Genomic DNA, 26283 nt, shown 5'->3' on the forward strand with positions numbered 1-26283 from the left:
TCTCATGTGTTCCATCTAATACTTTTTATATACCTCTGATAGTTAACAATATGTATGAGGATTATGATTTCAAATCAATTATTCAGACGCTGAAGTTAGCCAAATGCAGTCCATTAAAATGACTATTGTTTTATGTTCCTGTCTCCTTTTAAGACCATTTTCAAAGACTAAATCAGGCACTTAAGGCACTATCATTCCATTTTGCCCAGATGTGTTCATGATGTAACTTTACCACTGTGGCGTAGTTTTAGAAGATTTTGATAAATTCTCGTCTTACATTTCAAAGTAGTGGATACCATGTGAATAGTTTTCACCTTTGTCTTATTTTCCAAAAGCAAGCAGAAGAAGGGGGCAGATATCCCGTAATGCTTGCCAAACAACTCAACAAGAACAACAAAAGAAGGCACACAGAGCGAAATGTCATTTTATCCTCTCTCAACAATCCAATAGGCTTCATATGATTATTAATCGTCCCCTTCTAATAGAGGAGAACAATGATGCCTAGTGAATAGAAGGACTTGCCCAGGGGTGCCTGGGGGACTCAGTTGGTTGAGCCTCAGACTCTTGATTTCTGCTCAGGTCATGATCCCAGGGTCCTGGGTTGCAGCGCCTGCATTGGCCTCCATGCTGAGTGTGGAACCTGCTTAAGATTCTCTCTCTCCCCGTCCCTCTGCCCCTGTCCCCTGCTTGCGCTCTGTGTCTCTCTCTATAATAAAAGAAAAAGACTTGCCCCAAATAAGTGACGACACTCAGGTATGAACTACGGTGCTTTGTTCTCTCTACTACTCTGAAAAACCTCCCTCCCTCCCATGTGAATCAGCAAAGAGTTTATTACCGTAATTAGGCACATGTCATGTATGCATACGGGCAAAAGACTATCTTCGCAATGTTCAGTGTAGTTCACGTACATCATTAAATTATTTTGCAAATTCGCATCATGAGTAGCATTTACTATTGGTAAATTATGTCCACATCAGGCATATAATATTGCCATCTTTTTAAGTTAAAGACATCAAAGAGTTTTTAATAGAAACTGTAAAATATTTCCTTCCAAAACATTTTTTTTTCCCCCAGCTCTCTTTTCCTGAGTGAGCCTGACATTTCTAGGAGATGATTGTCATGTGTTTATTTCCATTTCTCAGCGCCCTTCCTGATCACACCAGGCTGGTAATTAGTAAGATAAAAATTGCTATTGGATCATGCAACATTTCAACTGTCATCCTGCTGGATTGGGGGAAAAAGTTACACTGCGCGATGAGAACCCAGCGGTGCGATTGTATTGACTTTTATGTCATGTTTGTTTCAGTTTACCAGTCAAAACGAGTTTCACAGCTCCTCCTGGTCCAGAAGGTTCCGTTTGCTTTATGAAAATGAAGCTGTCTTGTTTTCTGGTTCATAAATCATTGTCAAGCAGAGCTAGATAACAGAAACAAGTTCAGATTCCAGAATGATTATCCTTAGAGATGATGTATTAAATATACAGAATACAACTTGATTTTCATAAGCCATGTTGACTTGGCAGGACGAAGGCTTCAGGGGAAAATTATCTCATAAGAGGAGGTGTGAGAGCCTGCACGATCTAACCAGGTGGGGATGGTGGGGGGGGGGCGGCAGAAAGTTGAGCATATTCGCATAGAAACACGTGTGTTCTCCCATTTCCACTCCGTTATTTACCTGCTGCTGCTCCTTGAAGCATTTAGGTGCCTCTTTATTTTATGACCAATATAGGAATCCTCTTTAGAAAGGAAGAGGTTTCCTTTTTTCTTGTCCCTTCATTATCTGCCATTTCTCTTTCATCCTCTTTTTGAATATTCTGATATCTTGTGAAGTCCTCTGTCTCTTTATATCATAAGCTCTTCGCCCCTGAAATTAGGTGTGGTTTGAGTTTTACCTCTGGGGTAGCACAGCCTTTCCGCAGGAGGCTTCCTGATGCCTCGCCAGAGCCAAATCAGGGGCCATGGGAGCAAAGTCTGAAGGAAAATCACAGTGGCGTCACAGAGAGTCACAGGGATGTCCTGAGATTACAACAGCCCCTCTGGCAACCGGCAGAATAGGTTTCACGCACATGCCTTGTCCCGAATGTGCTGAGACTGACTTTCCCTCTAAAGGAAGAGGTCAGACGGCCAAGCAAAGCCAAGTGCATTCATCCCACTGCGAAAGAGAGATGTTTCTTCGGTGTGAAAAGTGTTTCGCCTCCCACCTGACTGCTTAGTTCCTACTGGAGTTTCCAATCTCGTTTCAGACATCCCTCCTCAGAAAACCCTCCCATCCTTCCCAGCCACCTCTGCAGTCCTGTTTCTCTGGGTATTCACACTCTTCGCTGTCCCCCCCGCTCTGTCCTTATTGCTGGGATAATCAAGAATTAATTGCGTGATTCGTTTCTGTAATACTGCTCTTACTTGGTAAGATGGAAATTCCGGGGGGCTAGCTGGTCATGTCTGATCACACAGTTGTGGTCAGGCACATGCCACAGAGTATTTTGGCATTAAGGATTTGGAAGCAGAGGGTCGCCTGGGTGCTCAGTTCGTTGATCTCCTGACTCTTGGTTTCGGCTCAGGTCGTGATCTCACGGTTTGTGAGTTCGAGCCTCGTGTCAGGCTCTGTGCTGACAGTGCAGAGCCTGCTTGGGATTCTCTCTCTCCCTCTCTCTCTGCCCCTCCTCCCCCCCCAATAAATAAGTAGTTTTTTTTTAACATTTATTTATTTTTGAGAGAGAGAGAGAGACAGAGCACGAGTGGGGAAGGAGCAGAGAGAGAGGGAGACACAGAATCGGAAGCAGGCTCCAGGCTCCGAGCTGTCAGCACGGAACCCGATGTGGGCCTCAAACTCAGGAGCCATGAGATCATGACCTGAGCCGAAGCCAGATGCCCAACCGACTGAGCCACCCAGGCGCCCCTAAATAAGTAAATTTTTAAAAAGTATTTGGAAGCAGAGCATAAAGTAAAAAAGACAGGTAGCTGAAGCCACTCACAATTCTGAGTAAAATTTGGTGTAGCAGGGCATTTGGATGGTGATTCAAGACGTAGTCAGGATTTAATTCTATTTCGGGGGCGCCTGGGTGGCTCAGTTGGTGAAACGTCTGACTTCAGCTCAGGTCATGGTCTTGTGGTTCGTGGGTTCCAGCCCTGCATCGGGCTCTGTGCTGACATCTCAGAGCCTGGAGTCTGCTTCGGATTCTGTGTCTCCCTCTCTCTCTGCCCCTCCCCTGCCTGTGCTCTCTCTCTCTCTCTCTCTCTCTCTCTCTCTCTCTCTCTCAAAAATAAACATTAAAAAAAATTAATTCTATTTCAGTTAGGTTTTTGTGCTCAGGCTGGAAGGCAGCCTTCTCCAAAGAGCAAACTAACAGAAAATGTACAGATATTGGCATGTATTTCTGTATTATGAAAACGAGCTTTCTCTGCTTTCCAGGAAAAGTCTTTGATTTTCCTAAGATAAGAGAATCAGCTGGGGAAGGAGAGTAGGTCTGCAAGCAAACCCATAAATACCACAAGTCTCTAGTTTGGGATTCAGGAAGTTGTAATCTGATTTTACCTGGCTTATCTGACTGATTTATTATTTATTTACAAGACTAGCATCTTCACTCATTTATTCAGCAGGAAGGCAAAGTGAGGAATTGGAAAGTTATTTGAAAACTTTGATAAGTACAGTCGGTTAAGCGTCCCGACTTTGGCTGGGGTCATGATTTTGTGGGTTCGAGCCCCACATCCGGCTCTGGGCTGACAGCTCAGGGCCTGGAGCTTGCTTCAGATTCTGTGTCTCCCTCCGTTCTCAGCCCCTCCCTCACTCGTGCTCGCTCGCTCTCTCTCAAAAATAAACATTAAAACATTAAAAAAAAAAAACTTTGATAAATACATGTAACTTCATGGGATCTTCACCTCAGTGTGTATTTTCAGTAACACACTCAGAGACCTCTGTCATGTGGATAATTGTCCCAACTTGTCACTTCACTGTAATTGTAAAAACAAAACAAACAACCCCCCCCCCCCGCCCCCAATAGGACACAACATTTTCTAAGCGAAGGGCAAAGTCTCTATGGAACTTTGGATTTTCTCAGAATACATGAGATTTCTAGGCAGTTGGTTAACTCATACGGACTTTGCAGCTTTTAGAAGCATAGAGACGTTTGTAAATAGAGTCTTGTTTTTATATACAACTATTATAAGAACACTGGGGCTTTGCTCTTTAGGAAGAGAGAGTTTCTGTGGAACAATCAATAGAGAAACCCTGCATGGTTTATTTTCTATTATGTATACCTTACAGGTCATGGAGTCAAGTACTATGGCAGGGTTTCTAAAAGGCTGGTGATTTTTAGGAAAGAACATCAATAACATATGTAGCCGAGCAAGCTAAAATAATTACAATCAAATTTCATGCTTCAGGGCATAAACTGATTTCCTGCAAGGGTCAGGAAGGAATTACGCTGCCTTCACCAATGTGTACTGCATTGGGTAAACGACTCCCCTATTTTTGTTTGGTGTGCCTTCCCCCCACCCCGAAACTAATATACTGATCAGTGCTCTTAAGAATGCAGCTCAGCTTACCATACGCCCATCCTTGGTTGCATCATACCTTTTTTGCTTTCTTCCTGGTACCTAAGAACCTTTTCTCTAGCACAGCGCACTGGACGGGGCACAGGTTGGGAAGCGTTGCCTATAAAATGCAAACGCTCCTTCTTGGACACGTTTCTAAAAGTTGAAGGTCTAGAAGGGAGAATCTGGACGGAGAAGAAAGCAAAAATAATGTGATTTGGGATTTTCAGCACACCGTCTTAAAATGCAGCGAGGACCACTTTGTCCCCTTTGAGACCCTCTCAACCCGTCCACTTCCGCTCCCAGCTTTTTATTAATCTTTTTTTTCCCCCCCAGCTAACTTTTGCCACGGAGGGGCGGGGGGGGGGGGGCGGGAATCTCCATCGAAACATGAATCTGCTCTTTCTCAGACCTTCGGCATCACGAACAATAGATTCTCACCTTTTGCCACCATTTTGGAGGGGAGGGGGGGTAAGGGGAGGGGAGGGAGGGGAGAGGAGCAAATGGTTATTCTCAGGCGCTCCTTCTACTACAAACTTGGAGCAGAGGCCTTTGAGCTAATTAATTACATTCTGTATATCTGAACCAGCTAGCAGAGCTCCTCGCTGACACTTGGATACATCTGGGCCTGATAACAATTGCAAATACTCAGGGCACACTTTAGGAAAAAAAAAAAAAAAAAAAAGGCTTATGTTACAATGTGCAACAGCACGTTTTACAGTCCTCGGATCGGTCAGATAAATAAAACAGCTCGAGTCCAGGGCTTCGTGGGGGGAAACGTACTTGGTAACATTTCACCTGGAGCAGAAAAATTTCCCCACTGACAAGGGAGCAGTTTGACCCGAAGAAAAGGTTCAGTTCCTCCGAGGGACAGTTTTGGAGATTTGGGTCCGACGTGGGGGCGTAGAAGAGAACTTACAAGAAGCTCCTTCTGCGCATCCATCCGAGGAGCAGGTGTAGACATGAAGAGACCGTGCGTTCCTCGGCCGCGTTCGGGGTAAATACTGAAAAGATCATGTGAGTCTGTTTGGGAGCCGCCTTGGGGGGGGGGGGCAGGTTTAATGGGTTGAGCACAGGTAGGTGCCTTTCCAAAGTCATCAGTCGTGCTTCGGGGGTGATGCTGGGAGCACGGAAGGAAACACCTCCCAAAGCCAGAGCTTTGCACACGACAGAAACAATTGTCGGTGTGCACTTGGCAAAGAGCTGGCAGGCAGTCCCTTCTGCTAACACATGCTGTATGTCAGCAGTCAGCCTTCTTCCTCCTGTGGAGAGCTGCGAGGTCATAAAATAGAGGGGTGTCACTGACTTTAATCTGGCAAATTTCCCTGTTCCTCGAGTTTACGTCCTTTTTAAGTGCAGCTTTGACGCGTTAGTATTTAATATTCTTGCCCTTTCCCTTCAGTGTGTGGTTTTGTGGCACGAATCCAGGATGCCCAAGGTCTTCATTTTCTCCATCTCATGCCCCTGCTTTTCCAGAACATTGCTATTTCAAAGTTGCATATAGTACGGGGCCCCCCTGGGTGGCTCAGTCAGTTACTCGTCTGACTTAGTTCAGGTCATGATCTCGAGGTTCATCAGTTCGAGCCCTGAGTCAGGCTCTGTGCTGACAGCTCGGAGCCTGGAGCCTGCTTCGGATTCTGTGTCTCCCTCTCTCTCTGCCCCTCCCCTGCTTGTGTTCTGTCTGTCTGTCTCTCTCTCAAAAATAAATGAATGAATTAAAAGAATAAAAATTGTATATATTAGCCACAACTTTATTACAGAGGACAAAAAAAAATGTGATCTTCCATTTGTAGAGCACTTTGGACTTTACTCATTAATGCAGTTTTTCTTTTTAATGCGCAAAACAGGACAGAGACGTAGTGAGCCCCCATTTGACAGAGGTAGCAACTGAGGCTCAGATACATGTGGGAAGTTGTTCCAAATTCTCCAGTTCTTAAGCAGAAATGGAGCTCAGTTCCACAACCCGTGAGCATCCATAACTAAATACAGTGCTTTTAGCCATTATACTACCACCTTTTGACTGTGTAGTGATTTCCATTCTGAAAGCAACTTTTTTTTCCTACATCATCTCCTTTAAGAAATAAATTCAAAGGACACCCGGGTGGCTCAGTCAGTTAAGAGTTGGACTTCAGCTCAGGCCATGAACTCATGGTTGGTGAGTTCAAGCTCCACTTTGGGCTCTGTGCTGACAGCTCGGAACCTGGACCCTGCTTCAGATTCTGTGTCTCCCTCCCTCTCTGTGCCCCTCCCCTGCTTGTATTCTCTCTCTTTCTCTCTCTCTCTCATGAAAGAAAGAAAGAAAGAAAGAAAGAAAAGAAAAGAAAGAGAGAAAAACTCTAATTAAAATAAATAAGCTTTAAAAACAAACAAATGAATAAATACATAAATCCGATATAATCCACCCATTTAAAAATCCCTGTCAATTCAGAGGCACAGGGATGTAACTGAACTTCTTAGCAGAGGTGAAGGAACTAATGGAATGTGAATTTTGGTATTCCTTTTAGACAGTCTCTTGCATATATGGGTATCCCATATACCGAGGAGCACGTGTCACTTTAATGATGATATGCCCTGTCACCCCGTTTGTTCTCTTAAGGAAGCAAATAAACACGGATTTTCTTGAGGGAAATGAATGGGCCCAGAGACCACGTTTCATGCCTTACTGAATCCCCGACCCACTCGCTTCGAAGGCCATCTGTCCTTGAGACAAAAAGACCACTTTTTGGTAAGTTGTGGGGAGGTTTGGTTTGTTTGTTTTTGGGGGGTCGGGGGGTGGGCGGGGGTATCCGTGTCTCCGGAAAGCCGGCCCCTGTGTTCTCAGGGGTTATAAAAATGGGACTCGTTTTTATTGGCAATCCACAGCCGTAGTGCTGAGACAAATACAAATCGGACGGAGTGGATCCTCAAAGGTGAGAACATACAGCTGTTGGGAATTGCGGGAGAATCTGACCAATAAAGGAAGTCACTATTTTTCCAGGCCTAAAGTGAGTTATAGGGCGAGACGGGTGTTGTATATTTATGTAAGGCAGCAACGGGGAGTTTAAACGGCCGTATATTGCCGAAAGAACATCATTCACATTCAGGCTGAGACAAAAGGTGGAAATGAAGTAACATCCTGGCCAGAGAAGGGCTCACGACAGAATAATAACGTTTCAGAGAGGGGGGCCACGGAGGAGGCCGTGGGTAGGCCTCAAAATGAGGAAATGATCAAAATGCCTTGTCAGGCCTTCAAAAAACAGTTACACACGCGCGCGCGCGCACACACGCTCAGGATTAAGGCCTGGCCAAGCGTCCTTGGGAAGGAAGGTCATTTATCTTTCACAGAAACGCGTACACAATTACTTGCAACCTTCATCAGTATAGTCAGCAAGATAGGTTTGCCAAAAGAACTAGAAAAAATATATATCAATACACATATTACAGTTGGGAGTGTGCATTATTATACACTCTAGCCTCACTGCATCAGCGTGGATACTAATTCAGGACAATATTTGAAGGACTAAAGTGGTTCCGGCTGCTCAAGACATTCAAGGGAAGGGGGTTGGGAGGTGGGGGTGGGGGGGGGAACTGTCTTATCTCCTGTGTTTATTTATTGTGTCCTTTTGTTTAGAGGAAGTTGCATGGAGAAGAAAGGGATCATGGAATTATACTCCTGTAACGGCAAATGGTGAAAGGGAAACAGACATTCATTCCAGAAAAATAATCAAAAGAGGACGGGGGGTGGGGAGGGAAAAAAAAAAAAGACTTTTAACGTTCAAAAAATATACATAGCCAGTCTGTGGGACTCTTTGAAAAGGCTGTGCTTCTCTTTGGTAAAAATGGTCTCTAACACCCCCCCCCCCCAACGCTAATTAAGATGTCAAAATTTTTAAAGGTGATCACAGTGAATATTGCAGAAGCTTTAGTCATTTTAGCAAAAAAAAAAAACCCCACAAAAAACAAAAAACAAACAAAAGAAAACAACCCACCAGGATATAAAATAAGGATCTCCAGTCACACAGCTTTTGGTTATCACTAACTTAGAATGCTTATTAAAATATGGGATCCTGTGGAAAGGGGATGAAAACAGTCTGTCTTATCCCTGAGGTTTATTTATTTTTGAAACGGATGTAACAGTTATGAAAAACTTACAATTAAAAAGGCTCCATTCAAAATGTGTCTGTGACCGGCCACGGACAAGATTTGAAAGTCTACCTTATTAGAACAAGGCGCGATGAGACGTCACAATGATTTTATGCCAGGGAGACGTAATTTAAAACCTAAAGCACACATATACAACCTCAAGCATCCTTAAAGTTTTAAGGGCATAGTGGAATCATGACACGGATAGATTTGCTTCCATTTTTTCTTTTCTTTTTCTTTTTTCTCTACCATTTAATAACTGCATGCTAAACTGCCATTAAAACAAAACAAAACAAAACAAAAACCAGTGGATCGGAATGATTTAATTTTCTTCTTGGACCCTTTCGAAACAGTATTATTTCTCGCTGTTTCAGTCATGCCTGACGAGTTTGCACATCCAACCCCAATATTATCGGGACATGGTATTTAGCAACCTTTTCAATAGCCAAAGGCAAGGGAGACTAAGAATGGACTCTCAGGCTTCCTCCTCTCCCTATAAAACCAGCAATTTGCAGATGGGAACCGCTCAAAATGCATTTGCAGGTGAACTTCCCAGGCACAGAGCTGAAGCCACGGATTTCTAAGAATGACAACTTCAGCACATCCGTGAAATGATCCTACTCGCCAATTTCCTATTTTTCCACAGGGGACATCTCAAGGGCTGGGGTCATGCAAATTCATTCCTGGCTTCTGAAGCATCAGGTAATGGCCAATGCCAGAGGCGGGATTCCAAAACCATTAGCCCAACTGGTCTGATCCTATATGGGAAAACCTGATACTTGGGCCCCACACCCCATCTCCTGGCCTGCCTGCCTAGTACTAAAAATGCATCAGTGGAGAAAATGCTGAAATAGGTCACTCGCTGAAGCATATCCTAGAAGTGTTTGATGAAAAACAAATGCCATTTCCACAGAGTTTGAGCTCCATTGAGGAAAATAATACCTTAAATACAGATTGTTCAGTCTCCCCTCCTGTGTTTGCTATATATATAATCCACACACACACACACACACACACACACACACACACACACGTGTATATGTATAGAAAATCTATCTGTGAGGAATTTCTTGAACCAAGAATCGTTGGTCACACCTGCAGCATTTCATTCTAAGAAGCAATACTGGCAGAGAAAGAAAATTCTTCCTTTCTTTGGTTTTTCCCTTACATGTTTGAGTAAGGAATCATTAGAACAGTTGCTGGCATCCGGCGTCCGTGTGTTGTGGTGTGTTGAAAAAAACCCCTCCCTTTAAACGCAGATTTTAACCTTTCCACCTTGGCCTCTTACATTTTCTTTCCTTTTACTCAAAGCATTTAGGTAAATTAGGATGAGGTCCTTCCATAAAAATGCAAGGGGATCAGTTAAACTTTCATCTCTAATTTATTCATGAAGAAGTGAGGTCTTGCCTGGTCTTGCTGTGCATCATCCTGTCAGAACGACTTTCTCTCTCGTTGAGAAGGGAGATGGAAGGACAGGAAATCAGAGCTTGGGTTTTGCCAGTAATTGCTGCCAGGATAAAAATGCGGGCGCCTTCTTGCTTGGGGATGCGAATGGGGGCAAAAGTTTCAAAACCCCAGAACTGGGACCGGAGGAGCGTCTGTACGTGTGGGAGTGTACAAATAAAAGCATGAATTATAAACATAAATATGTAGATATTACGAATGCATCAAATGTAAACACGTGGCTTCTAGAATCCACCTGTAAGACGCCTATCGATTCTATGCCTCTGAACCTATTCAGCATCGTGGCGTAGGCACACCATCGTGTCAACGTACGAGTGGACGCAAAGCATTTACAACAATGGAAAACACGCCCGAATTAAATTTCCCACACCGTACCATTTCCAGCTCTGTTTTGTAGTTACAACTTCCCGCGAGCTTGCTAGTGTAGACTGTCCGCTTTAATGATTCTTGCTCTCATGCATAAAGATGAAGCTCTCTGTTGCCCTGCGTGTGCAGGCAAACACGTGTGTGTGTCGCCCCCACCTTCTTGAACAGGGGCAAGTTCAAAAGATTTACTCCTCTTTTAAGAAGACCCTCGTTTTCTCTTTCAAATTTAACTGCGGTGTAATATGTGTAACGTTCTCTCTTAAAAGTTCCTCATCTTTCTTTTTTCCTTTTTAAATCATTTCCTGTGTTTTTTTTTTTTTTCTTTTCTTTCTCCACTTCTGAATATATTTCACGTTTGTAGGCTTGTGGGGAAGGAGCTCAGAGTCTTATAATGTGAAAGACCTTATTCTGGTTGATGAATAGGTTCCTCGGTTTTGCCATTCCCACCCCGGTATTCAAAAATTATCATCTTTTATACATGTGCGAAAGGGAGGGGGGTGGGATCTGGCATTAGTTCTTTTAGTCGTCAGGAAATTACAAAATGTACACTTGCAAAGTAAGCAATTTTTGCAGTCGGCCTGCACATCCATCTTTTTAATGAGCCTTGTTTATAACCTGACGCCGTGTTTCTAGTCACCTACCCTGTTTACGTCTTTGGCCCCTTTAATTAAGAGAAGAACCAGTTAAAAGAAAGTAAGAAGAAATATTAATATGATCTGATTAATTCAGCTAGCAGGAGGTTATGGGGTACCAAGGTTATTATAACCTATAAAGGCAATGTGAATAAAGCTGTATTCATTTGTAATTTTATTAGGCGGAGCAAATTAGTGAGTCTGCATAGCAGTGACAAAAGACCCGTTCCTATTTTTCCTTACCCCCTACTGCAAGGGCCAGGTGCCCAAAGTTAGGCTCCATATTAGGCAAATGAGATCTGATACATCTCAGCTGCACATCTAATGAGAACCTCCAGAGCTGGTGCTGTGCTAATTTGGAAAGATTAGCTGGGATGTTTGTGTATGGCTGGTTAAAGTCCAATGAAATAAAAGGAAAGCACAGAGAAAAGGAAGCAAAACCAGCAAAGGGTTAAAGACCTGAAGACAACCGGGGGGGAAGGCCAGAGAGAATTGATCATGGGCAAACTATTAGAAACAAACTATCAGGGGCAGTTTGCGGGGTGACGAGAAAATTCGGTTTTAAGAGAAACAACCACGGAACCAGTCTCTTTCTAATAATAAAACGCGATAAGGTCCACCCACCGTGGGGTCCCCCTCGCCTTGAACCTTCCCACCCCAGCCCCTCTGACATCAGGAGCCCGGCTTTTGTCCACTTTCGTGGAGTCAAAGAAAACTGCAGGGTTTATTTCTGGGAAAGATGTGGCGAGCCCTGATCAGTTATGGAGTGTTCGAAGGAGAGTAAGGCCTTGGATTGCGAGTAACTTGTTCTGCGAGGGTTCCGCAAGAGGATCAGACATTTGTGATGAATTTTAACTTGATAAACGAGCGTTGGCTTGCTATGGCAGTCGGGTACCTGACACCGAACATCACATGATCACGACTGAACCAAAAGTTCTTGAAATTCGCTTTGATATACAAGTGCTTTGGATTGCAAGCATGTTTCTGGAAAGAATTACACTCTTAAACCAAGGTTTGATTGTAAAAGTAAGTAGGCATGGTGGGAGTCTTTAATACAAAGATCTCAGTATCCTTCCAGAGAGACATTCTCTTGGGCTGGTCTGAGAAAAGAGGTTCATTCTTCCAAAATCCTGATTTGTTTGGACCTCTGATGTATGAATTATAGTTTCCCTCATCTTGCTTTTATCTCATCAGTTTTTCTGAACTCGAATTTCAGAGTCACTGCCAATCTGGTATTTGTTCTGGCCTGACTTGGCATCTCCCGGTGATGGCTCTAACCCTTACCTGGCCTATGCCTGACTCGCTGTTACGACATTAACCCTGAGAACTTGGAGGGTTCCCTTCCACCACAGTCCAGAAAAAGGTTTTGATTCAGTTAGGGGTAAACTCTGTTATATCCTGAAAATTAAAATTGATTGTGATAGTTCTTAGTCTGATGCATACCCTAGACATAGACTCCTAAAGGGCTCATCTGAGCTCTTAACCAACTCTGAGTCAGAAAATTCACCTTTTACATGTATATAGTTGTACTTTACTGGAATATCTCTGGAATACTATCTAAGCTAGTTACATGTTTGCCTCTGAGAAGGTAACTAGGTGCAGAGCGGACAAGGTGGGTTAAGAGAATTTGTTCGTCATTTCGTACCTCCTAAATTGTGAACATGAATATGTTCCCTATTTAAATCGAGATCTTTTCATGATTTTTTCAAAGTACAATCTTTCACCAAAAAAAGAAAAAAAATTGCCTTTTATAAGAAACAAAACAAGCAAGCAAAGGGAAAAAAAATAAGAGAGAGGCAAATCAAGAATCAGACTCCTAATTATGGAGAACAAACCGATGGTTACCCAAGGGGAAGTGGTAGGGGGATGGGTGAAACGGGTTCAGGTTCAGGAGGACACTAGTCACGATGAGCGCTGGGCGATGCCTGCAATTACTGAATCACTCTGTTATACAGCTGAAACGAACATAACACTGTATGCTAACTAATTTGAATCAAGATAAAAACTTCAAAAGAGAAAATTAGCCTTTTCCCACTAGTACGGCATCCCATCGAGTGTACTCTTAGGAGAAGGAAAAAATCGTAAGTTGGATAATAGCAACAACAGAGTCCAAATAGATCATTTCAGAAACCCAATGGAGAAACGAAGGACATTCATCTTGAACAGGCATTTCCATGGCCGAAATTATTTGAATGCTTTACACTATGTTCAAAACAAATATAAAATAAGTGAAAAAAAATTAAATAATAAGAAGGAAACCCTCCCTGGTTGAGGAGAGAAACGACTTCTCAAGAAAATAAATCTTTTATTGGAAATAAGTGAAAAGACAGAGCATTATATTGGACGTTAAGTGTTCTCTCAACTCCAAGTACAACATAAAGTAGGAGTCCTGAAAATGTGAAAAAAAAAAAATAATGCAGTGATCTCTCTTCATGCAAAATGCATCTCTAAAGTTTTAAAACTACATATAACGGTTAATGTATACGAATGTGGGAGCAAATCCCACAGTGAACACATTTAAATACCTTCCAAACTCTTTGGGATTTCTCCTCCCGGGCGATACTCTCCTTTTTTTAAAATGGCTTTGGCCTGAAAAAAAAAAAATTGCTTTGGCCTGTAAAGCCACTTTTTTGATAGAAAGTGTACGCGAAATTGTTACTATTTACATAACATTTAAATGGCCCCCTGGTTCTCCCCATCATCACTTTGCTTCCACTGGTCAGGTGAGAAATGGTTAAAAACATCTCCGGAACAGCAGAGCTGGTGCATCGCTTAGAAGCAGCCAATACTATCATAGTAGGGACTCAGGGAATATCTGTTGAGTCAAATAAGCCAAATAAGTGTTCAAATGCATATCACACACAGCTTGGTAAGGTGACCTGTGGTTTTCAATCAGAATTCATCTTTCTTTCATCACCGATGCCGCTGCACTCACAACGTTTGGTTTATTCTGAGCGACGGGGGTTTAGCGCAGGTCCTCTGGTCAAAATCCCAGTTCTGTCACTACATGCTGTGTGTCTTTGGGCAACTGGCTTAATCTCTCTTTGGCTCCGTCTCCTCGTTTGTACGATGAAGGAAATAATGGTAGCGCTCAGCTCTTGGAGTTACTTCGAGGATTAAATGACTTAATGCCTGTAAATCACTTCGAAAAGTATTTGGCATATGGCAGTCCTTGATAAACGTCAGCTAGAGTTACCATTTTACTTTTTATTTTGGGTACAGCTTTTATATAGCAGTCTCTCCCCAACTTGTGAAGCCCGTTGGAGACGGGCTGGCTTCTTCAGCTCCCTGGTACCTCTGTGCCTAGCACAAAAGCCCTACCTCAAGAGAGGGACGCGAGACATGCTGACATTTTCTACACTGCATGGGGGTAACAGTCATCGAAACGATCCTGCTTAGAACCCGTCTTTCCCTCTCCACTTAGTTCTTCGGTTTTCCCTCTTAGTCTTCTGTTTTCAACAGCCGCAACGGAGCAGCCAATAACTACCAGACAAGACCACGTGGAAGCTTGAGTGTTAAGTGCCATGTATTACAATACCGATAAAATGTTGACTTTATGTTAGTATCTGTGGGCTACAACAGGTTCCATGAACGTTGGTACCCTTACTCTCTCTCTCTCTCTCTTTCTCAAGAAAAAGATGCCGTTGTTGGTGTGCGAATCCTGGAAGGAGCCAAGATTTGGGAAAATTGTCTCTGCCACCTCCTAAGCTACTCTTCATATCAAGTAACACCCAACTCATGGGATTGGGACACGTTTTGGTGAGATAAAATACGTAAGATACCCAGTACTCCGTAAATGATAACTATTGTTACAATCCTCGTTTGCAGAAAAATCCACCTCAGAGGGTTCCCATAGGCATAAAAGACTTCAAGCAAACATCATTTGGTAATAGTTGCACTCGTCGCTGGTAATAGTGCTTTGATTGGAAGGGTTCTGAGTCGGAGCCCACACTCGGGGGAATGGGTCTGTCATCTGGAAGCAAGTGTGCCTCGTGCCCTGTCCAGGAAGGGTCAGCACTGTCCTATGCTTTTTCCACATAGACGGCCAGGATCTTTCCAAAGATTCCAAGCCCCCTGGATTCTCTCGGAGATCTGATGAAGCCTCTGAACCTGTCTTAGGAAAAATGATTTTAAGTCAATAATGTAAAATGCACTTTAAAAGACAGCCATTAAAGGGGTGCCTGGGTGGCTCAGTTGGTGAAGCATCCGACTTCGGCTCGGGTCACGATCTCACAGTTCGTGAGTTCGAGCCCCACGTCGGGCTCCGTGCTGACAGCTCAGAGCCTGGAGCCTGCTTCGGATTCTGTGTGTGTGTGTCTCTCTCTGCCCTTCCCTCACGCTCTCGCTCTCTCTCTCAAAAAGAAATAAAACATAACAAAAAATTAAAAAATAAAATACAATCATTAAAATGCTGATAAGACCAACTCATAGTATCATAATATCATATGTGCTTCTTTATTAACGTAGTAAATAACAAGAGACAGATGTCATACCTACTGTCCTTTTAAAGATGTATGGAACAAACAGGACACTGTGATGGACCTGTGGCATATTTAGTGTAATGGAATTGTATCCATCCCTTGGTGCAAAATCGTACGTATTCTTAATACTAATTCATACGTATTCTTAATCCACATTCATAGTGAAAGGGAATGCTGCATTGCAGTTAGAAATTGGTGAAAATCCATCCAATTTTGTCCATCCATTCTCATGGGCCCCTTGCCCTGGAGCCCTAGATGATGAATCACTGTGCTAGAATCCCAACTTAAAACCCTGGCCTGAGACCTAGAAACTTCTTTTCACGTAATCAGCCTGGTATAGACCGTGTTTCTCCAAGACCACCTCCCTGGTCGCCCTCCAGCACATACTCATCCGTCTAATGACGTTTGTAAGGGCCTTCAGAGATCAAGTCTTAGAAATTTTTGTGGACACGTTGAATTGTTCCTCCCACCTACACAGGCTGATATCATAATTATTATGGTTCTGTTTCTAGTGAGTTGGGAGTATCTTGGTATAAATGTTATGATTTCTGAAAGTCAAGATTGAAGATTGATGCAAGAGAATTCAAACTGAGCTATGACAATATTTTAAGAAATGAAATGCTTTGAGAACAGTCATAAAACAGGAAGTGCCTTAAGACTTGGGAAACTTCAGACTCAGTTGTACAGAGGGAAAAGAGCAAAATAGACTTTGGACAAGCATGTAGACTGGGGGATAGGAATTCAACCTCAGCTTTACAGCTTTTTGACATGGACCCATATTCCTAGATAAAGGTTATAATTCATTCTCCTGGATATGAAACAATTCTTCACATGTTGGATTAAAAGCCCAGAGAGTATATATAGAGCTGGGTGTATTGGGACAGAGTGATGTGTATCTCCAAAAAGGGAAACACAATTTAGATTAGGAACCTATTTTAAAGACAGGATACAGGTTTAATTTTTTTTTTTATGTTTATTCATTTTTGAAAGACAGAGAGACAGAGCGCAAACAGGGGTGGGCGGAGAGAGAGGGGGAGGACACAGAATCCGAAGCAGGCTCCAGGCTCTGAGCCATCAGCACAGAGCCCGATGCGGGGCTTGAACTCATGAACTGTGAGATCATGACCTGAGCCGAAGTCGGACACTCGACCGACTGAGCCACCCAGGCACCCTGACAGGATACAGGTTTAAATTGGTGATTTATGTACTTACAAATATTTTGCATGTTATTGACTCCCCATGAAGGTAACAAGTCCAAAGGGATAGTTAAAGTAAAACCTTACTCATCGCTCATATCTTAATGGTGACTGAGAGGGAGAACGCAAGATGAAGTCTCCCAAATCTGACCTTTCAAAGGCAGACACGGTGTGGCTCTTCATTGCTTGTTTACATTTGCGATACTAAAAAGATTAATTGATTGTTCAATAAATTATCACTTTGCAGATGGGGTTAGTCTCTTAAACAAACCACCAATCACCTTGTTAACACATAGATATAAATAAATCGCTTTCAATAGAATGAAAATTATCCCCTATGTAGGTGTGGCAATTAGATTATTGATTTCAGGTAAATGTCTAATTAATTATGCAATAGGCTTCATTTCTTCTGTTAATTAAACTCCTGCTCTTTTAAGTCAATAAACTGTAGCCTCAGGAGAAATGAGAAGTTTCCCATTTGAAGAGTCCAGCACTACCCCCCCAAGTGGGGCAGAATATGGAACCCTTCCTTTTCCTTCAACACAAAGACCCATATGGGGACGAACTTTTAAGAGTAAATTGTATTTCCAGTTCATTCATTGGCTATTTCTAGAATCCAGATGGAATAGAAATCCGAAAAGAAATACTGAACTTGAAGGGAAGCCACTACCCTGTCTTTTGTGAGATTCTACCTAACAGAAATTAAACTCTCTCTGTCTGATTTGGTTTTACAGAGACCAGCTCTAACCTACCTTTACACAGTCTCCACCCAAGGTTCAACTCCTTCCGAAATCGTGTTATCCTCATTTCAGTGTTGATCATTCACATGATCTAGCCGGGAGAAAAGACTATTTTTAGGATTGTCCTGGGATCAGAGCCTAAATGCAACTCATGTCCTCACCAACATGCCTTGTCCTATTCTTTACCTTGGACCAAAGAGTGATCCATAAACGACTTGTTTTTTCTGTTCTACTTGGGAGTGGACTGTTTTCTCTTCTCTTTTTGGGTGTGTGAGGGGTGGGCCGAGGGGTGGAAGGTGGGGGCTGTAGCTGCTTTGCCTCACGCCTGGAATCTGAACTTGGCTATCCCTCTCACTCTGATTTCATAACTTGATAAGGCTTCTGACCCTTTGATTGACTCCAGGTTTTGCTTTTCCTACCCTGGCCTCAGTGCCAAAGTCTCACACATGTCCTCTCTTGTAAATCTAATGTTTTGCACATAGTAGAGGCACAATATTAATCCAGTAAATGAATGGAAGGGTGGGGGCCACATTGTTTATTTGTGAAAAGCCCTGGGTAAATTCAGTTCTGGAGAGTCTCTAGCTTCCAGACAGCAATGAACTGATTCTTTTCTTCTTTTATGCATTGACCTAAGGATAGTCCACAAAATTAAAAATTACAGTGATAGTCATGAATATTTATTGAGTGCTTACTATGTTTCAGACATCATTCTAAGATAAATGGCATCCATTATGTCATTTAATCCTCAAAGAACACTTTCAATACCCACTTTATTATCTTCATTTTACAGAAAGAGAACATGAGGCATAGAACCCAATGTCACAGAGTAAGTGTTGGAATGAGGTTTTAAACTCAGGAAATATGACTACAGATTCTGTGCTTTTAACACCTACCCCGCCACCAGTGATCACTCATAGGCAAAATGAGTGACCAGAACCAAAGGATCAATAGTGTATCAAACCGGTCCTCTTGGCTGCCTGGGTGGCTCAGTCAGTTAAGTGGCCAACTCTTGATCTTGGCTTCGGTCATGACCTCACAGTTCTTGAGTTTGAGCCCCACGTTGTGCTCTGCACTGACAGCCTCCAGCCTGCTTGGAATTCTTTCTCCCTCTCTCTCTCCCCCTACCCTACTCATGCCCTCTCTCATGCTCTCTCCCTCTCTCACGCTCTCTCCCTCTCTCAAAATAAATAAATAAACTTAAATTAAAAAACAAACAAACAAAAAAACAACTGGTCCACTTGACCTGAAAACTTTTTGGCAAGAATGATAGCTCATGTTTAGTAAGACCTTAATTCATTTTATTCATCCCGCAGTGAACATGCAGACCGCCATATTCTCAATGAAATCTCCGTCAAGAAGGGGTTGACATTCTATGATGCCGGCCAAGTGCTGAACAGAGGAACACCTCCCACTAATGGTTTTAGCGCTAGAAACGTGGATAACACATAAATAGAAATCATTTTCTCCCGACCAAAATACTTGCCCAGAGCGTAGAAGTAGCTACAGAGGAACTGCACACTATATTTTCATGTGAATGTTGCCCAGTGAGTTTACAGTAAGCCTGGACGTGGTCCTACTGACCACAGAATGACTTTCGCTACTTCTTGAGAACCTGGATATTTCCTTGTATGGCAAGAGCTATAATTAGCTGAGGACTCCTAAACTGTACTTGTTAAAAATAATCCCCATTCAAGAAACCTGGTAAAAGTTGTGCTGGTGTTTGCATGAAGCCTGTTATACATAATTTTCTGAAGCTGTTTTCAATCATGCAAATGATTTTTTCCTTTGCAATATGCTAATGCAATCTGATTTATTTCAGTTGTAAAAGTTAATTACAATGTGTTTGTGAGTCCCTAAAGATGATGTATTAAATGTTTATAACCGGGATTATTAAAATGTCCTGTCTCGATTACAGAGCTTCTCTTTCAAACACTAGAACTAATTGTAGCCTTAAATCACAACAACCTCACTGTTAAAATTAACACAAGGGCAACATTGCATAATTTTAATTAATTTTAATTTGGCCAAAGCAAATTAATTTTTGTTTTCTAGAAGGACAGCTACACTCTTTTGTAGCCTGCTTCCACTGAGTATGGAGTTCATAAACTTCTTTTCTTCTGAGCATCTTCATTATCTTTGTTTATATTTTGGTTCCGATTTGCATAGCTGCTTCTCCCTGGAGATAGAGGGTGGGAGGGAAAGGAAACCAGAGTGGAATGTATACACTTCTGTGGTCAGGGAGACACATTTTTGTCTGTGAGTTTCATAATCTTCGTGGTCCAAGTCTTTACCAATAATAACATTCAGAACTCAGACTTCTATACTTAGCACCCATTAAAAAGCTGCCAACACCTCTTTCAAAGTTGGCAAAACAATTTCCTAGCAAGTACCTGCTTAGAAGACATCAGGTCCAGATTCTTTCCTCCTTTTCCTTGTGTCTAACATGTGAATACCCAAACTGATTAGTTCATATGCATAACTAATACTTCCGTTGTTTTATCCACTGTTTTATCAGGGTGTGCTAGACTTAAACAACAGTAACAAACAGGATAAAATTCTATTTATTCCTAAAACTGACTGATCCTTCCCTGGAAAGCTTCACCTCCAGTCTCCATTTCTCTGAATATCATGGTCAGTCTCTGCATTTAGAGGAAAGCAGTTTTAAAATTAGCCACAGCCGCGATAAAAAAAAGAAAAGAAAAAAAAAGAAAAAATCTTGAAAATATATCTTAGAAAGTCAACACAGCCCCCTGAAATCTAATGTTTTTATTTTTATTTTCTTTATTTTTGAAGGAGAGAGAGAGAGTATGAGCGGGGGAGGAACAGAGAGAGAGAGAGGGAGACACAGAATTCAAAGCAGGCTCCAGGCTCTAAGCTGTCAGCACAGAGCCCGATGTGGGGCTCGAACTCACGAACTGTGAGATCATGACCTGAGCTGAAGTTGATCGCTTAACTGACTAAGCCACCCAGGGGCCCCCCTGAGATCTAAAAAAAAAAAAAAAAACAAACACACAAAACCAAAAAAATCTGTGACAAGTACTGTGTTAGATTACAGTGCTTTATCTAGCTGACCATAAGTTCTAAATGTTGTAAAGAACTGAATAAATCGTATATTTCAACTCACATGTAGATATTTTGGGATGACGTGTGTTCCTGCTTTTGCCAATCATCTAAAGTTTAACCTGCTTGTCCATATTTATAAGCGTTCCTTATGCACTTGATAAACTAAAATCTTAGAAGCAATCTCAGTTTATGGCCAGAAACCATAATCATAGCCAAAATGATGCGTGAGTTTAAAAAGTAAAGTCTAAGCATATCAAATAATTCTTTGTGCAAGCCAACACGTTGTCTTTAAGAGTAAAAGAGGACACTGCTGATTAATGCATGAGAAAAAATTTGCTTAAGACGGGAATCTCCTGGGAAAAATGGAAGATTTGCTCACCTTCCACACTGGGAAATGACTTTGATGACTTTCTAGTTGTATATTTCGCACATTCCTTCTGTCTGTTCCTTTGTTACAAAGATGGGTCTCTGGCAAGCACATCTTAATAGCATGATTCCATCCTGATTAGAGTTGACTAGATGGATATGGATATTTGATTGCATGAGATCTACGGAACTTTGCCTTAAGTGTAGTCAGGCATGAGATGTTTGGGTTAAACTCTGGATGCGGCTAAATCAGTATTAAGCAAAACTGAGGGATGTGGGCAATTCCTTTTCGGTCCATGTTGTGAATGTATTTATTAGATAATAAAAATGTACAGGTCAGGTCAAAGCATATATATGACAAGTTTCATTTTTTTGACTAAGGGAAATTACCGCTGGGTAAACAGTTAAATGCTGTGTATAGAATTATGAAAGGAAATTTAGAGTTCTTGCCTGGTTAAAAAAAAAAAAAAAAAAGAGTGACACGACTCAAGTTACCATAATGGCAACCTACACATAATCAGTACGAAAGGTTTTTGGGTCAAATTCAATGACTTTTAAAACAAATCTAACAGAAAACATGTCCTGGATTGAAGAATGCATTTTTTTAAAAATTGTGAATTTGTCAATTAGTAAATTCCATTTTGATCTTGAGTTGAATGTGCACTGATAACAGAGTAAAAGCATATTATTTCTTATAAGTGAATGTTTGCAGAGAACATTAGGGCCTTTTTGAAATTCTTTCTGCTCCTAAAATTATATTGGTGAGAGGGAGAAGGGACGAATTGTATTGGTGATCTGAGTAGCTGTATTTATATATGAATGTTTCTTAGGCTTATGTACTCTGTGAGGTCAGGGAAATTATTTTATTCACCTTTGTATCTCCAAGTTCTTAACATAATTCTAGTATTATACTAGAATTATACTAGAATACTTAACATATTCAGTATTGAATGTACTGGTATAAACAGAAACGACCGAGGAGATTTGGTATAGGCTAAAAATAAAATTAGACCAGAATCTCAATATTCACATTCCCACCCTTAAGGCAATCAAATAAATACAAATAAAATAAATCTTAGAGCCTTAACCCACTCCCTAGAAACTCTTGGCTGATAATTGGGGAGGTTTCTCTGATACTCTGAAATGCAAAGAAATTCCATCAATGAGAATTAGTATGAATGAGAGTAACAGAAGACACTCAGGCTCATGATAAAGCCTCGGGAAACAACCTCATCGCCTCCTTTTTTTAATATCTAGATTTTATCATTCGTTCTGTGAATTATGCTGTGGACAGGAAGCATACGTAAAAAGTTATGCTTATAACCTATCAATTTTTTTTTTTTTTTACTGTATTTTATGGTGCAGGTTTTGTTTTTTTTTTTTTTTTTTTTTTTAATTTCCTCCTAAAACTACACTTCACAACGTGCATACGATACACGAAGAGGGCATCCATTGTCAAGTGCTGAAAGGATTTGTTCACTAACTTTACAGATCGCACTCCCTGGCATCTGTGTGCCAAATGGTTAATGGTTGCCACTTAGTAAGAAGCCTCAGCCTGTTATTGACGGAGTCTCTTTCGCTCTCTCTAGTGGAAGGACACTGGTAAGAAGAATGAACGTACTTCTTAATGCAGACACCCATGGGCTAGAGAAATAAATCTCACTTTGGCTACATATGCCAATGATGAGACTGCATTCTTCAAGCGCTGTCAGGTTATCGACTTTCATCCCAGGGTTTGGGGAAGACTACAGATTTAGACATGGGGGCTTGTACAGTGACAGAGGAAGGGATTCCGAGACCACAGGCTTCGTCTTATCCCGGAAAAAACTCCTCTATGAGAAGATGTCTCCTTAGAAAGAAATGCGTTTTGTTAGATGAGGCAGATAGTTTTCCTGATGGGGTCTGATAATGGCTGCCAAAAATTTATGATCGAGTCTTGAATCTGAAGTGTTAATGCACTGATTAACTGTATACTGCCCAGACGACAGCCACTGGCCAAGACGGCCAGAAATCACGTCTGGTCACATCCTCCACTGGCGTTCTTTTGAGATACAAATAGAAATGGCCACTTCTCATTTAGCCCTTTGAGTGTCCTATAGGCAAATTAAAAATAAATTTTATTGGGGCACCTGGCTGGCTCAGTTGGGAGAGCATACAGCTCTTGATCCTGGGGTCGTGAGTTTGAACCTTAAGTTGGGTGCAGAGATGACTTAAACAGATAAAAACCTTAAAAAGATAAATAAGTTTTATTAAAAAGCCAATTGTTTTCTCTACATCAACAATGAATAATTGGAATATGAAATATGAAATTCAGTACTATTTACATTAACACCAAAAAGTCAAATGTTTAGGTCCAAATGTAATAAAATATTTACAAGACCTATATGAGGAAAAGTGTGAACCTCAGATGAAATAATGGAGAGGTATTTCATGTTCATGAATGCTAGAAGACTCAATATAGTTAAGATGTCAGTTCTTCCCAGCATAATCTGTAGATTCAGTGCAGTCCAGAGAAAACTCCCAGAAACTTTTTTGGTAAATACCAACAAAGCGATTCTAAAGTTGCTGTAGAGAGGCAAAGACCCCAGAATATCCGACACAGTATTAAAGGAGAAGGGGCGCCTGGGTGGTCCAGTCGGTTGAGTGTTCCACTCTTGATTTCAGCTCAGGTCATGATCCCAGGGTCAGGGGATCGAACCCTGCATTGATTGGGCTCCATGCCCAGCATGGAGCTTGCTTGAGATTCCCTCTCTCTCTCTCTCTCCCATATATATATATATATATATATATATATATATACACATATATACATATACACATATATACATATACACATATATATACATATATGTATTCTTCTCCATATATGTGTGTGTGTATGTATATATATATGGAGAATAATACATATATGTACATATATTTATATGTATATACATACATATATGTGTGTATGTACATATATGTATATACATACATATATATGTGTGTACATATATTTATATGTATATACATACATGTATATGTATATGTGTGTGTATATATGTGTGTGTGTGTATACACACATATGTATATACATACATGTATATGTGTGTGTATATACATATATACATATATACATATATACATATGTACATATATGTATGTATATACATATGTGTGTATATACACACACACATATATATACACACACATATATATGGAGAAGAATATTTGGATGACTGACACTATCTGACTTTAGGACCTACTATAAATTAAGAAAGTATGGCATTAAAAAAAAAGAATAGAAACATAGTTCAGTGGAACAGAATGGAGAGCCCAGAAACAGACCCAGATAAATATACTCAACTGATCTTTGACAAAGAGGCAATAGTAATTCAATGGAGAAAAGGATCATTGTTTCAGCAAGTGAAACTGGAACAACATTCACATTCAAAAAAAGGAAAGAAAAGAAAATGAAAATGAAACACGACACACACCTTACATCTTTCCCCCCAATCAACTCATAATGGATCCCATACCTAAATGTAAAATGCAAAGCTATAGAACTCCTAAAGGACAACACAGGAGAGAACCTATGTCTGACTCTGACTTGACGATGAGTTTTTGGATACAACACCAAAAGAATAAGGCATGAAAGAAAAATTGTTAAGTTCTACTTCATTGAAATTAAAAACTTGGGCTCTGCGAAAGACACTCTTAAGTAAACGGAAAGACAAACCACAGACTGAGAGAAAATCTTTGCAAAACTCTTCTCTGATAAAAGACTGGTAACAAGATAGACAAAAAGCCTTCAAAATTCAGCAATAAGAAACTAAGGAACTCAATCTTAGAATTGGGCAAAAGAGCTGAACAGATACGCATCAAAGAAGATAATACAAATGGTAAATAAACATAAGAACAGATGATCCGTGTCATATGTCATAAGGGGGTTTCCCAATTACAAATAATAAGATACTGTTGCTTCCTATTAAAATGAATAAAATCCAAAATACTGACCACACTGAATGATGTAAGGATGTAGAACAACAAAAATCTTTATTCATTGCCGGTTATGATACAAAACGATACAACCACTTTGGAAGGCTGCATGGTAGTTTCTTACAAAATGAAGCCTGCTTTTCCCACATAATCCTGCACATGCTCCTTGGTGTGCGTACGCGTGATGTGAAAACGTAGGTCCACACGAACCTCTGCACATGCATGCTTAAATGAGATTTATTCGTAACTGACAAAACTTGGGAGCAACCAAGATGTCCTTCAGTACGGGAATGGACGAATGAACTGTAGTATATCCATAAAATGCGGTATTATTTGATTGTTAAAAGAAATGAGCTATCAAGTCATGCGAAGAGGCACGAACTAAGATTGCAAGTATATCGCTAAGTGAAGGGAGCCAAGCTGGAAAGGCTGCACGCTGTACGATTCCAGTGTGTATGGAGTAGACAAAACTGGAGACAGTGGCCTGAAGTTCAGGGGGGGCTGGGGGTGGGTGGCTAGGTGGAGAAGAGAGAATGTTTAGGTCAGTGAAAATAACTTTGTATGATAATAAGAATACGGATCTGTGTCATTATGCATTTGTCAAAGCCATGAAACGGAAGACACAAAGGGCAAACCTTCAAGTGTGGACTTTAGTTACTATTGTATGAATATTAATTAATGTAATGCATTACACTAATATAAGAGGTGAATAAAAGAGGAAGCTGGGCCAGGGGTGGGGTGGGGTCGGGGGAAGAGCTTTGTGGCAATTCTCTGCGGTGTCTCCTCAGTTTTTCAGTAATAATATAAATAGTAATATATTAATTTCCAACAAATAAAAATCATAATAAATAAATGTCATCTGCTGTTTATAAGAGCTCTTCCTGGGGCGCCTGGGTGGCTCAGTCGGTTGAGCGTCTGACTTCAGCTCAGGTCACGATCTCACGGTTCGTGAGTTCGAGCCCCGCGTCAGGCTCTGGGCTGATGGCTCGGAGCCTGGAGCCTGCTTCAGATTCTGTGTCTCCCTCTCTCTCTGCCCCTCCCATGCTCATGCTCTGTCTTCTCTGTCTCAAAAATAAGTAAACACTGAAAAAAATTATGAGCTTTTCCTAACATGGTGTAGAGACAGTTCCTTCGTCTGCCCAAATGAAGCCCTGTCTATTTGGTGTTATTGCAGAATAAGCTTAAAATCAAGGACTATCAAATTGGAAGCACCTTTTGAATTTGGGGCTCAGAGAAGGTTCTAGTGTTTGTAGCTTCGATGGAGTCCGCTTTTGGTGGCCTTGAACTTAGATTACATTATCACCAAACATTGAGTGTGCTTTAAAAAAATTTTTTTTAACGTTTAT

The 26283-nt window shown here is 41.3% G+C and overlaps 1 long non-coding RNA gene across 1 annotated transcript in view; it reads left to right on the forward strand.

The window, feature by feature from the left end:
- Positions 1-5244: 5244 nt before the first annotated feature.
- Positions 5245-26283, forward strand: part of LOC122221660 — a 39620-nt gene continuing 18581 nt past the window's right edge. Inside the window, exons 1-2 of the long non-coding RNA XR_006203379.1 lie at positions 5245-5526; positions 7126-7254. This is a non-coding gene — a long non-coding RNA (uncharacterized LOC122221660). The remainder of the gene's footprint in view (positions 5527-7125; positions 7255-26283) is intronic.

This window comes from Panthera leo, chromosome B3 (assembly GCF_018350215.1).
Source record: "Panthera leo isolate Ple1 chromosome B3, P.leo_Ple1_pat1.1, whole genome shotgun sequence".
Classification (NCBI taxonomy): domain Eukaryota; kingdom Metazoa; phylum Chordata; class Mammalia; order Carnivora; family Felidae; genus Panthera; species Panthera leo.